Source organism: Bison bison, unplaced genomic scaffold (assembly GCF_000754665.1).
Source record: "Bison bison bison isolate TAMUID 2011002044 unplaced genomic scaffold, Bison_UMD1.0 scf7180017864233, whole genome shotgun sequence".
NCBI lineage: Eukaryota > Metazoa > Chordata > Mammalia > Artiodactyla > Bovidae > Bison > Bison bison.
Window position 1 is genome coordinate 5,709,345 of NW_011494805.1, and position 14,114 is coordinate 5,723,458.

The 14,114-nt window shown below is 39.8% G+C and overlaps 1 protein-coding gene across 1 annotated transcript in view; it reads right to left on the reverse strand.

Annotated features, from left to right (window-relative positions):
- Positions 1-112: 112 nt before the first annotated feature.
- The window catches only part of SLC7A13 (solute carrier family 7 (anionic amino acid transporter), member 13), a 23,284-nt gene continuing 9,282 nt past the window's right edge, over positions 113-14,114 (reverse strand). The window contains 2 exon segments of the mRNA XM_010846229.1: positions 113-3,775; positions 9,028-9,233. The gene's annotated coding sequence lies outside the window, so the exon portion shown is untranslated.

Sequence of the window (14,114 nt, forward strand, 5' to 3'; positions counted from 1 at the left end):
AAGGGGACGACAGAGGATGAGATGGCTGGGTGGCATCACCGACTCGATGGACGTGAGTCTGAGTGAACTCTGGGAGTTGGTGATGGACAGGGAGGCCTGGTGTGCTGCAATTCATGGGGTCACAAAGAGTCGGACACGACTGAACGACTGAACTGAACTGAACTGAACTGAGGTACAAAGCTGACTTGTTCTCTCTGGTAATTCTGTCTTTAATCTCAACTGAAATTGTATCCGGTAAAGCCTATACTGGCCTTTCCTCTGGGTACCAGGAAAGCATTGAACAGGCTCTGATGCTGTAGCCTCTTATTTATCAGATTATCTCCCATTGCCATCCTTAGATTACATTTGAAGTCTTGAAAAGTTTTTGCCTGGCACATAGTGGCTGTATAAACATTCCTTGTATACAAAAATTATCTCTTTTTTACTTTGTAAGATAATTTATTTTCATTTGTGTGTCGAGTTTCCAAATTCTATACCAAATTCTATTCTATCTATATCTTGTTTTAAAATAAAGTAATGCAATTGAAAGGATTTCTGTGGTTAAAATTTGGGGGAAGCTTGGAGTAAGATCAAGTTTATTTACTGAATCATTTGAGAGAACTAGCTTGTTTGAAGTCAAAACAATCAAAATAACATATTTTGGCAATGCCCAGAGCGTGATTTACTTTATTCCCTAAAAACTGGTGTTAATTGCCACGGACCATCGTAATTCACTATGTCTTGAATAAGCTAATTAAAACCAGATGATCTTAGTTTGCCTATTTCAGAGACTTAAAGAATTTTCAGATAAGTCTGCCAAAGAAAGTTAAAGCCGTATAAGCTTCAGTCAGTTCAGTCCAGTCGCTCAGTCGTATAAGCTTAGAATTCAATATATGACCTAGATTTAGTAGACCATATAATAAACATATTTTTAGGGGTTATCTAATTATGTTTTTTTTCAGATTTCTAATTTATTTTATAATTTCTAAATGGCAGTAATAGTACATATACATGATATAATAATACACATTGAATGGTATATCATTTTCCAGTCTGATATTCACAAGGTTGGTGATGAACAGGGAAGCCTGGTGTGCTGTATTCCATGGGGTTGCAAAGAGTTGGACACAACTGAGCAACCGAGCTGATTCACAAGGTGCCGGTTCCTGGCATTTTATGTGAAATGAAGATGGATAATATGTGGAAAATTTGTCTGGGTGCCCTCTCAAGGGGTCATGAATCTTAGCAGGAAGATCCAGAAAACCCACAAAATCCACAAGATCATTTCCACTTCCGATTCCAACTGCAAATTCTCAGTCTCTCATACTTCTGACCGACGAGCTATAAATTAGAGTTTCCCACAATCCCTTCCTCAGGTTCAATTAGCTGCTAGCATGACTCACAGAACTCAGGAACACACTTCACTTACGTTTACTGGTTTATTAGAAAAGGTATTATAAAGATAGAAATGAACAGCCAGGGGACGAGGCACCCAGGGCACGATTCAGAGGGTCCTGAGTGCAGGAGCTTCTGTCTCCTTAGAGGTGGGGCGTGCCCCCTTCTGGCATACAGATGTGTTCACCAGCCAAGACGCTCTCCAAACCCCGTCATTTAAGATTTCCATGACATAAACACGATTGATTAAATAACAGGAGGTTATTATATAACCTAAATAACAGGTGGTTAACTTAATCTCCAGACCCTCCCCTTCCGGGAGACTGGGAAAGCAGAGCTAAAATTTCTAAGCTTCTAATCAAGGCTTGGGCTTTCTGATGACATAACACCATCCTGAAGGTATCTAGGGATCCCTAAGAGTCACCTCATTAGAACAAAAGAAGCTTTTTTTTTTTTCCTCACCCTTATCACTCAGGAAAATCCAAGGGTTTTAGGAGCTCTGTGCCAGGGATGTGAGCCAAAGACCAAACATGTGCCTAGGATACCACAAGAAGGTATGGCAGCTACTACTTAAAAAAAAAAAAAAAAAAAGAATTGATTGTTGATATTGGCAAACACTCTAGACTTGGTGGTCGGAAGTTAAGGACTTGTACTAAGAAGGTAGATATGGCAATGGGAAAGAGAGAAGCAACGTGAGAAACCCTGACAAGATAGAATCAATAGAACTTTAGATAACCTGTTGAATATTGGGGATGGAAGGGGAGGAGGGCTCAAAGATGGCTCTTATGTGTGAGTCTATATTGCTGGGAAGATATTGATGCCACTTACTGAGAGGTAAAACTAGAGAAGGCTTGCTTGGGAAGAAGTTCAATCTTGTGTATGAGGAGTTTCAAATACCAGTAAAAAAAAAAATCCATGTGCCACAACTTCCCATTTCTGCAGGTGGGTTCTTATCTTCCTGTGCCCCTCGATGCAACTTTAAAAGACTTTCTTTTCTTTCTGTTTTACTCTGTTCTGTCTGAAATATTCCTCTTCAAATTTTGAAAATAGTAAGTAGCTTAGCCACGTCCTTTAATATGCTCGATTTTTCTCAAGTAGCCAACCATCCCTAACCTTTGTTGGAAATTTTGAAAGAAGTCAATAGAAAGTTGGCCATCTGTAATGGGGAGGAGAAGAGTGGGAGGGAGAGTTTTTGAGATAGACTTGGCCACCAGGTAACTTCTGTACAATCTCAGACATACTGTGTGTCAATGAACTCCGAGTCTAACGATCAGCACTGGCTTCAACTTTGCTGGACATTTTCCAGTGCTTTTAAAGGAGTCTTGATAGATGTGGAATGAAAGATGATTCTCTCTTTCCATGTCAGAAATTCTTTTATCCATTCTCTCTTGCTATAAAAATCAGAATCAGTAAATCATGGATGTCTGAGATGGAATGGTTGGCCTGCTCCTATCATAGCTGTCTGATTTAGAGTACTGTCTGAAGACACTCTAAATAATTGCCTCTGCTTGATAGCTACTTTTGCCTCACATATGATGACAAGTATTGTCTTTGTTATAGGCGTAATTTCATTTAAGCAACAATTTTAGGAGGATGAGATATTGTCCTGCACACCTCCATCATCAGTGTCAAACATACAAACAGAGTCTCCATCTCAGGACAGAGAGTGACACTGTCATTCTCAAACATTTTGCATACCCTGCTTTATAGGCTTTTCACTGAATCCTATCTCTCACTGGAGCTTAAGCCCTCCATTCACTAGTTTTACCACAGCTGAAAATTTTCTCAATGCAGTCAGGTTCCACCTGTCAACCACACTCTCCCTTCTGTCATCACTGATTCACAAATCTGTGAACAGACATTCCGTATCAGACCACAAGATGAGTCTTCCAGTGACTGGGGCTTGAAGACTCAGCAAAAGTCGTCTTTCAGCTTATCTACATACGATGATGAAACTGTACGGTGCTGTCCCGTTAGCGGCTTTACCCCTTAACCTCAGATACCATCCCCAGACTCTTTTAGTGCCTCTCCAGAAGAGTAACCAAAGAAATGATACCATTAATTCTTCAAGGTCTTTGGCTTTTCAGAGCTGTTTCTCTCAGATTCAGCCTTTGGGTTCATAAAATATTCAGACATAAATCACTTACTTCTTTCTCGAGGACATTACACAAGTTTGATCATTGGTTTAAGTCATTTCCTTTACATTGACCTGAGGTACCTTGGATCCTGTTGAACCAGCATCAGAAACAGTTTGAGCTCTTGCTTTTTAAATCATGGTTTCTGCAGAACTTGCAATCAAACTTTCAAAAAATTCCAAAACAAGAATGGGCTTTGAGATCAGTTGCGATGTCAAGGGTTGTGCGAGCCAGAACTTTTCAGTAAAAAACACAATGCTTGTTTCCTGTGAGCAAATGAAAAGAATATTATCTTTCAGTTTTATGTATTTCCTTTAAAAATACAAACTGTTGTGATAAGATTGGGACCAGCAGATGATGACATTGGATTTGGAGCTCTGCTTGGTGCCCAGAATGAACCATCTGTTCAGAAAGAGAAGAGAATTACAGAGGCCATGGGCTTTTCAAGGAACACCTTGTTCTGTAGAAACCTCTCTGGTACATTCCATTTGTTTTAATGAGTTCTGTTTATGGCAAAATGCTAAATGTGTATTCTATAAAATGAAATTTAATGCTGCATAAGCCTCTAAGATTCTAAGATAAAATTCCAGATAGGGTGAGAGACAAGCTCTGTCCTAGCACAGTTCAAAGAGATTTTGCTTGCGCAGCTCCAGGATACTTCCCCAGGATGCAGCGGACCGCTTTATCGTAAGGGGCACGGCGCAACGTTCTGTATAGAGCTCACATTGCCGTCCCATCCCACCTTCTCTCGAGGAACTCTGTCAAAATTTTCACAGAACTTACTTGGATGTGATGTCACCTTTCCTTCTAACAATTTAGGGTAATCAATAGACACTGTAGACAATTTGCACTAATTCACTCACTCACCCTTTTATTCATTAACTTAATAAAAAGGCATTCCATGCCTACTATGTTCACTGTGTTTCATTAATTTTATGGAACATTTATCCTGTGCCTCATACTGGACATGAAAAGATACACATAAGCTTGGGCTTGCTTCCAAAGTGGATATAGTCTCATTAGGCCAAAAAATGAGTGTTATTAAGACAATTATTAAAATGAAAGAAGCTAGATGTCTTAATTAATTTAAGATAAGGTTTACTATTATTTATTTAGAGATTACCAGCTACCAGACACTGAGAAAAGCACCTTATTTTACTTTATAAAATGTTATTATTTTTTGTGGAGTATAATTGCCTTACAATGTTGTGTTAATTTCTGTTGTACAACAAAGTGAATCAGCTGTATGTAGACATATATCTTTTACCTTGTGACATGCTTCCCACACACCCCCTCATTTTAAATCTAAATTACCTCATTTAATTCTAATAAATCCCTAAGTGGTGAGTGTTAACTCCAATTTGTAAATGATAAAACAGGTTTAAAGATATTGATTACCATCTCATCACTTGATGACCACCAAACACCTCGCATTTTACCATTTTTCCAGTTAAAATACTTTTGGTTTAAAGTAGACTGGATAAAAGTATCTTAAATCATAAGTGTATTAAATTAAGTCATAAAAAGCAGTCTGGAGGAAAGCAGTTCCAGGGCTGGTTATGTTTCCAGCTTCACAGATGAGTGTTCCATTTCTCCATATTCTCTTGACTTGCATATCAGGGTTACAAGATGGTCAGCACAGCTTCAAGCATCCTACCTTTACATGATAAAATCCAAGAAAGGAAAGGACAGAGAGATTGTTCTGGCTTCTCTTTTTTATCAGAGAGAGCAATATTTCTCATCAGCCCTGCATTGGACTCTCTCTTACATTTTGTTGGCAAAAGCTGGTCTCACACCCACTCCTAAACAAATCACAGGCCAGGAGTATGAGATGACAGGGGTTGGCCAAGATCCATTATGATTCATCCCCTTGAAGATGGGTGTAATTTTGCCTTTTACCTGAATAAAATCAGGTAAGGGAAGGGAAAAGGGGACAACCTGTAAGATCTCCCTTATATATTAAAATGCTCAAAGATCCCAGGTAATAAGGAATTTTCTAACTTGCCGTTAGACATGTCATCCTCCACAAGATTTTAATCGAGATAGAAATTTTGAATGCACCACTAACCTAAGCATGTGAAACTGAAGCATGGTAAGACTACAGGACATCTTGGTAGAGTTGTGCCTGGTGGGCCAAATGTAAATGCACTAACACCAAATTTAGCCTGAGAATGGGGCCAGCCATTAAAAGGAAGAAAATATTGCACTATACCATGAAACAAGACCATGTAGACTAATCACATTCTTGTTTTAAAACAATTTATATCACTGAGACAAAGATTTTTAAGTCAAATGTCTTTCAGCACCTTTCCTTTAAAATTTATTCAGAATAATGAGTCTGATCAACTCAGATTTCTTGATGGACATATTACCTGTTTAAAAAAAAATCTTTGCAACACATTTAAAAAAAAGTCTTAGGTTTAAAATGTCAGACTGAAGAAACATCTATTTAAGCTGTGAGTGCATGCTCAGTCATGTCCAACTCTTTGCAACCCCATGGCTCCTCTGTCCCTGGGATTCTCCAGGCAAGAATACGAGAGTGAGTTGCCATTTCCTTCCCCAGGGGATCTTCCCAACCCAGGGGTCAAATCCATTTCCTGCATCTCCTACATTGGCAAGCAGATTCTTTGCCACTGAGCCACCTGGGAAGTCCCTATTGTGTGTGTGTGTGTGTGTGTGTGTGTGTGTGTTAGCCGCTCAGTCATGTCTGACTCTTTGAGACCCCATGGAGAGTAGTCCACCAGGCTCCTCCATCCATGGGACTCTCCAGGCAAGAATACTGGAAGGGGTTGCCATTCCTTTCTCCAGGGGATCTTCCTGACCCAGGGATTGAACCTGGATCTCCTGCATTTCAGTCAGATTCTTTACTATCTGAGCTACCAGGGAAGCCCCAAGAAGATTGGACTGGGTAGCCATTTCCTTCTCCAGAGGATCTTCCCAACCCAGGGCTCAAACCTGGGTCTCCTACACTGCAGACAGATTCTTTACCATCTGAGCCACAAGGGAAGCCTCTTAAATTCAGCTACATACAACAAATACGTTAAGCCATGAAACATGTTTTATAATACAATGCAGGAGACTCTGGTTCCACTCCTGGGTGGGGAAGATCCACTGGAGAAGGGATAGACTACCCACTTCAGCATTTTGGGGCTTCTCTGATGGCTCAGATGGTTAAAAAAAAAAATCTGCCTGCAATGGAGGAGCCTGGGTTTGATCCCAGGGTTAGGAAGACCCCCTGGAGAAAGGCAGGGCTACCCACTCCACTATTCTTCCCAAAACGCTATACCTTCACTCTTATGTAATCCCAGTAAAACCAGAATGAAGAAGTTTTCAAATAAATAACCCCATGAGGAAGAGGGGAAAGAGAAAAGGTGTTTTGTTTTGTTTTGTTTTGAGATAAATATTCCAAAATATTGTAAATTGGAAAGCAAATGCATTAAAGATGCATTACAAACGTGGGTCTTTAAAGCAGGAGAAGTTGAGAAACAAGGTGATTTACTCTGCAGAATGCTCAAAAGCATCATGTAAATTAGTGGAATTAGGTCTGACTGGGGCCAGGGCAGTTACATCACTTAAATAAAGAAGATTATGTGGAAATGATCTAGAATCCAGTTCTAGTCTTAATCCCTAGGCACCTGCTCCTGTGCTACCATAGCAAATGACTGCAGATTTATTGATGGAAGATATCAGCACAGTTGAAGTTCTAGGTACTCTGTGAAAATGAGATGAATTTATATTCATTGATTACTAACTGCAGAGACTATGCTCTCTAGTCCCATTCCCCAGCTCAGCTCCCAATACCTGAAAATCAGAGTCCTGCCTTTAAAAAGATTAGAAGACTTGGAGAAGCAATGGCACCCTACTCCAGTACTCTTGCCTGGAGAATCCCATGGACAGAGGAGCCTGGTAGGCTGCAGTCCATGGGGTCGCTAAGAGTCGGACACGACTGAGCAACTTCACTTTCACTTTTCACTTTCATGCGTTGGAGAAGGAAATGGCAACCCACTCCAGTGTTTTTGCCTGGAGAATCCCAGGGACGGGGGAGCCTGGTGGGCTGCCGTCTATGTGGTCGCACAGAGTCGGATATGACTGAATCGACTTAGCAGCAGCAGCAGCTGAGGAACCTGACTACCCAAGATGAAAGATGTACAGATTCTGACTTTGACAATGCCTTAACAATTGGTTCCTCAGATCGCCATATATATAGCATGTAAGCTATATGTATACATTTGGAGTTTCCAGTCAACTTTTTGGTCCGTTATTATTAATTATGAGCAGACAGTTAAGGCTCACAAAACATCTGAAAACTACTGCTTTTCCAGTACTCATGTATGGATGTGAGAGTTGGACCATGAAAAGACTGAGTGTTGAAGAATCGATGCTTTTGAACTGTGGGGTGGGAGAAGACTCTTGAGAGTCCCTTGGACAGCAAGATCAAACCAGTCAATCCTAAAGGAAATCAGTCCTGAATATTCATTGGAAGGACTGATGCTGAAGCTGAAGCTCCAATACTTTGGCCACCTGATATGAAGAACCAACTCATTAAGGCCCTGGTGTTGGAAAAGATTGAAGGCAGGAGGAGAAGGGGACAATAGAGGATGAGATGGTTGGATGGCATCACCGACTCAATGGACATGAGTTTGAGTAAGCTCCGGGAGATGGTGAAGGACAGGGAAGCCCGGCATGCTGCAGTCCGTGGGGTTGCAAAGAGTTGGACTCGGCTGAACAACAAACAGCAACAAAAAAGTAACAACAAGCAAACAAATGGAGGTTAAAAATAGGAAACAAAAGATAAGAAAATCAAAAGACAAGTTCAGGAGGTTCACACCAAAATAACAAAAATTCCAGAAAAACCAACAGAAAGAGAGAGGAGGCATATATCAATGAAATGATCCAAGAAAATTTCCCCAAACCAAAATATTTTCCATTTTGAAAAGGCTCATGAAGGTCTAACACAATAGGTGAAAATAAAGACACATAAAAATCCATTACCATTAAATTTTTTAAAATACTGAAGACCAAAAATGTACCTACATTTTTTCAGGTTGGAGGGAAAAAAACAGGGCTTTGGCTACATATATAGGATTAGGTATTAGAATATACTAGAATGTCTAACCAGAACAATTAAACAAGAAATTTTAAAAATTAGAATGATTTTGAAATGTCAACAGCAATATTGGAATTTAGAATTCAATGGAGAAATACCTTCAAAATTCTGAAGGAAAATTATTTCCAAAGAATTCTATTACTTGCAAGCTATCACTCAAGGAAGAAAATAAAATAGACACATACTTGCAATATCTCATGAAATTTTTCTCCCATTACCTTTTACATGAAGTTACAAAATAACATGCCTTTCCAAAATGAAGAATCAGCTGAAAAAGAGAAATACAACAGACAAAAGAAACAAGTGGAGGTAAAGAGAATTCCCCAGAACATTGACAAAGGAAATCTCAGGTGAATCACATTAGAGACTGTTTTAGAAAAGTGCAGAGGACTATATGTAGAGCTGTCTTACCCTCCAGAGTGAACAGATAACCACAGGGACAGTCCCTGGAATCATCATCTCTTTTGATGAGTCTGCAGTGATAGAAAGATGGTGCCATGTAGAAATATCCATCTACTCTTCAGGGTTCATGAAAGCCTCATGTCTCTCTTTTACTTTTTTGGGGGGCGGGCAGGGAATTCATATTTATTTTTACTCAACTAAACAAAAGCTTATCACTGTAAGGAAAGAAAAGGAAAATATGCTAGAATAAAAATTTTCCTAATAAATACCTATGTGATTGCATATATGTATAAACTTGCATTCAGTTCAGTTCAGTTCAGTCGCTCAGTTGTGTCCGACTCTTTGCAACCCCATGAATCGCAGCACGCCAGGCCTCCCTGTCCATCACCAACTCCCGGGGTTCACTCAAACTCACGTCCATCGAGTCAGTGATGCCATCCAGCCATCTCATCCTCTGTCGTCCCCTTCTCCTCCTGCCCCCAATCAGAGTCTTTTCCAATGAGTCAACTCTTCGCATCAGGTGGCCAAAGTACTGGAGTTTCAGCCTCAGCATCATTCCTTCCAAAGAAATCCCAGGGCTGATCTCCTTCAGAATGGACTGGTTAGATATCCTTGCAGTCCAAGGGACTCTCAAGAGTCTTCTCCAACACCACAGTTCAAAAGCATCAATTCTTCGGCGCTCAGCCTTCTTCACAGTCCAACTCTCACATCCGTACGTGACCACTGGATTAACTTGGATAACACTTGCATTAGTTATTTTTAATTGTAAAACATAAAAATTATTTCCACTGAAGTTAAGATCAGAGCAAGGATACATATATCATTACAGTTTTCAACCTTGTTCTGGAGGTGTTGGTCATCACCACAAGGCAAAACATATAAATGATATCTAAAAACTAAAGTGGAAGAAACAAAATTCTTTCTCTGAAGATGACAATTATCTTCCTAGCAAATGAGAAATAGTCTTCTAAAAAATTATTGGAATAATGAGAGTTCAGTTAAGTAGCCAAATACAAGATCATCCACAATAAAAATGACTTTCCTAAATACCAACAATCACCAGTTGGAAAAAAATAATGAGGGATTAAAGTATCCCAAACATAATTGCTGTCAAAAAAAAGAAACAAAATATGGAATATATAGGAATGAACAAAAATTTGCAAGATCTTTGTTAAGAAAAGTATAAAACTTCTTTGAAGACATAAAGATAACCTAATAAATAGCAAAATAATCATCTTGAAAAGAAAGACTCAGTATTGGAAAATATGAGTTCTTCTGGAAGTAACCAGTACAACCAAGTAATGAAAATAAAAATTCAAATAGAATTTGCCATGGCGTATGAAAAGGCAGTAATAACTAATACTCATTTTTTATAAGATGAGGAAAATTGACATACACTACCAGATAACCAAATAGGACTTTTCTTTAAGAGCATTAAAAACTGTGTACATTCCCTAGGGCTGCCATAGAGTACCAGAAACTGGGTGACATGAAAAAAACAGAAATTTACTCTCCCACAGTTGTGTGGGAAGTCCATTTGCCTTCTCTGAAGGGTCAAGCTTCTGGCCACTCATGGCATTTTCCCCAACTTGCAGAGCAGTTCAGTTCAGTCGCTCAGTCGTGTCTGACTCTTTGTGACCCCATGGACTACACCACACCAGGCTTCCCTGTCCATCACCAACTCCAGCAGTTTACTTAAACTCATGTCCATCGTGTCGGTGATGCCATTCAACCATCTCATCCTCTGTCGCCCCCTTCTCTTCCCGCCTTCAATCTTTCCCAACATCAGGGTCTTTTCAAATGAGTCAGTTCTTCACACCAGGTGGCCAAAGTATTGGAGTTTCAGCTTCATCATCAGTCCTTCCAATGAATATTTAGGACTGATTTCCTTTAGGATGGACTGGTTGGATCTCCTTGCAGATACATTACTCCAAACGCTGACTCAGAAGTCCATGGTATTCTTGGTGTCCCATCACACATCTTCCTTCTGCACGGCTCTGCTCATCTGCTTTCAAAGATATCATCTTGTTGAATTAAGTGCCCATCCTATATGCAGTATGACCTCTTCTTAACTAACTACATCTGTAAAAGCATGGTTTCCAAATAGATTCACATTCTGAGGTTCAGGTAAGGACATAAATTTTGGGAGACAATATTCAACCCAATAGGATAACTAAAACATTGCTATTTTTAAGAAACTGCATACTAATACAAAATAGATTAATAGAACAAAATAAATAATTCAGAAATAGACCCATATATATTTTAAAATTAAAGACTATCAAAAGAAAACAGATTGGTAATTGGCTATTCATTTCAGAAAAAAAGAAGGTACATTTAGAAGATTTCTTTCAAATATACATAGAAACAAGTTTTATATAAACCAAAGAGCTAGATTTTAAAAACAAAACCATAAAATATTAGGAAGTTAATGTAAGCAATTCACATAAAGAAAAGTCTAGGGAGAAAAGTCAGTCACTTTTGTGATGTCTTTAAGAGACAGATACAAATCTATAGCCCCAGAGTATAACATAGTAAGTTACAATTTATGAAACCCTTTAATTAGAAGGTCACTCATTTGGGGCTCAAATCATTAAGAAAACTCCTTTAAATGGGTAAAATACCCTTGAGAAAGATAACCTATCATTTCACAGCCTGTTATCAATTATCCAAAAACTGAGAGCGGGAAGAAGAGCATGCATGTGGGTATTGGAGACAAATTTCAACTACTTCTGCTATGGTTACCCTTGCCTTCCTTGTTTTTAATGTAATATTTATTTGGCTGTGCTGGGTCTTAGTTGCAGCATACGGGATCTAATTCCCTAACCCAGGCCCTCTGCACTGGGAGCACAGAGTCTTAGCCCTTGGGCCACCAGGGAAGTCCCCTGCCTTCCATTTTGATGCAAATGAATATCAAATAATAATATAAGTAATAATAACGATGGCTTTGTACTGTTTGCATGCCTTAGCTCATTTAATACATCCCACATTCTTAGGAGGTAAGCATTATTTATTCCAATTTTAGGTCTGAAAACACTGAGGATCAGCGGTTAAAAAAAAGAAGATTGTCTTTCCCTGTGTACCCTCCCTATATACTCTGGAGGCCCCCAGCTGGCAGGGATCTTACTGTGGTTTTGGAGCACCTGACTGTCCAGGTAGACTAAACTCTGCCTGAATGCAGAAGCCAAGTCTTATTCCTTTCTACACCCAGAATACCTAGCTAGATACTCAAATCCTAGTGGCTACTCAATAACTGATACAATTAGGGGATGGCTAGATGGGCTTCCCTGGTGGCTCAGCTGGTAAAGAATCTGCCTGCAATGTGGGAGACCTGGGTTCAATACCTGGGTTGGGAAGATGCCCTGAAGAAGGGAAAGGCTCCCACTTCAGTATTATTTCATGGAGAATTCCATGGACTGTACAGTCCCTGGGGTCGCAAGGAGTCGGACACAACTGAACGACTTTCATTACATTATTAGATGGAAGCAGAAGAACTGAAAAGAAAGGCTGGTTGCAAGTCAGCCAAAGTTGATGGTGATTAAAATGCAGCTTCATCCGAGTGTTCATTCTTGTATTTTGTACTTAGTGAGAGAAAAACATCCCGAAGAAACTGCCCAGATTTGAAGCTTGTTTCCACTTCATGCTGTGTGACCTTGGGCAAGTGACTCAACTTGTATAAACCTGTTTCCTTTTCTGTAAAATGGAGATAACAGTAGTATCTGCCTTCTGTATTACCGAGAGGGCTAAATAAGTAAAGCTTTTAGCATGCTGAGCCTACCAAGCCTATTTTACTGTTCTGGTAATTACAGCATCAGGCCAGCTTTCTCCAATAGTATCCTTACGTGGTCAAGTTGTTGCCTCTTTCCTTTTCTGTAACTAAAGGGCGCTCCTGTGAAACCCTTCTTCATCCATACTGAAAGTCAGTTTAAATTCAAGTGAAGATGAAATGATGGAATCTGTTGGTGATCGAGTTAAGCTGACGTTTCAGAATAGCAGATGCTGTAACTTGTGACCCCACAGCAGCACTTGCCTGTTCTTATTTCCCACCTGCTAAATCTGAGCCTCATTGTGGAAGATGCTGGAATGCAGCAGTAGCTTTGTAAGTAAACAAAGGAACCTCTGCTGAACAGACTCGATGATGTCAGACTTGACAGAAACTTTAGTAAGGAATAAACAAAAATCACCTGTAGATCAGTATTAACTGTTTACTTTCTGTTATATATTGTAATGTAGATCCTGCCTTTTCTCTCATTGCTAAATCGCTTCAGTCGTGTCCGATTCTTTGTGACCCCAGGGACTGCAGCGCACCAGGCTCCTCTGTCAACAGGATTCTCCAGGCAAGAATACTGCAGTGGGTTGCCATGCCCTCCTCCAGGAGATCTTCCCAACCCAGGGTTCGAACTCACCTCTCTAAGTCTCCTGCGTTGGCAGGCGGGTTCTCTGCCATTAGCACACTTGGGAAGCCCTCAGATGGCACTAGATACAATTAAATCCTCTCATTATTGTCTTTTTACTTTAAGCATTCTTCAAAAATACGATCTTTGGAAAAGCTCAGGGTGGTCTATTATATGACTTGCTAGAAATTATTTATCTATTTCAAATTTATTGACTATTTTGGTGATCTTTAATTTTTTGCTCTCTTAGATAATGTTATGATGGTTGTCCCTGTACATACAGTTTTTGTGTGTAGTTCTGATTTTTTTCTTAATTTAAGTTCATAATACAATAAAAATAGATATTTGCAATAAAAATATTATTTCAGAATTTAAACAAGATCTGAGGAAATGTCTAAAAGAATATGTCAAAATATTTCATGAGTCTTCCAAACATACCAAAATTACTATCAGGTCAGATCAGTTGCTCAGTTGTGTCCGACTCTTTGTGACCCCATGAATCACGGCACGCCAGGCCTCCCTGTCCATCACCAACTCCCGGACTTCACTCAAACTCACGTCCATCAAGTCGGTGATGCCATCAGGCCATCTCATCCTCTGTCGTCCCCTTCTCCTCCTGCCCCCAATCCCTCCCAGCATCAGAGTCTTTTCCAATGAGTCAACTCTTCGCATCAGGTGGCCAAAGTACTGGAGTTTCAGCTT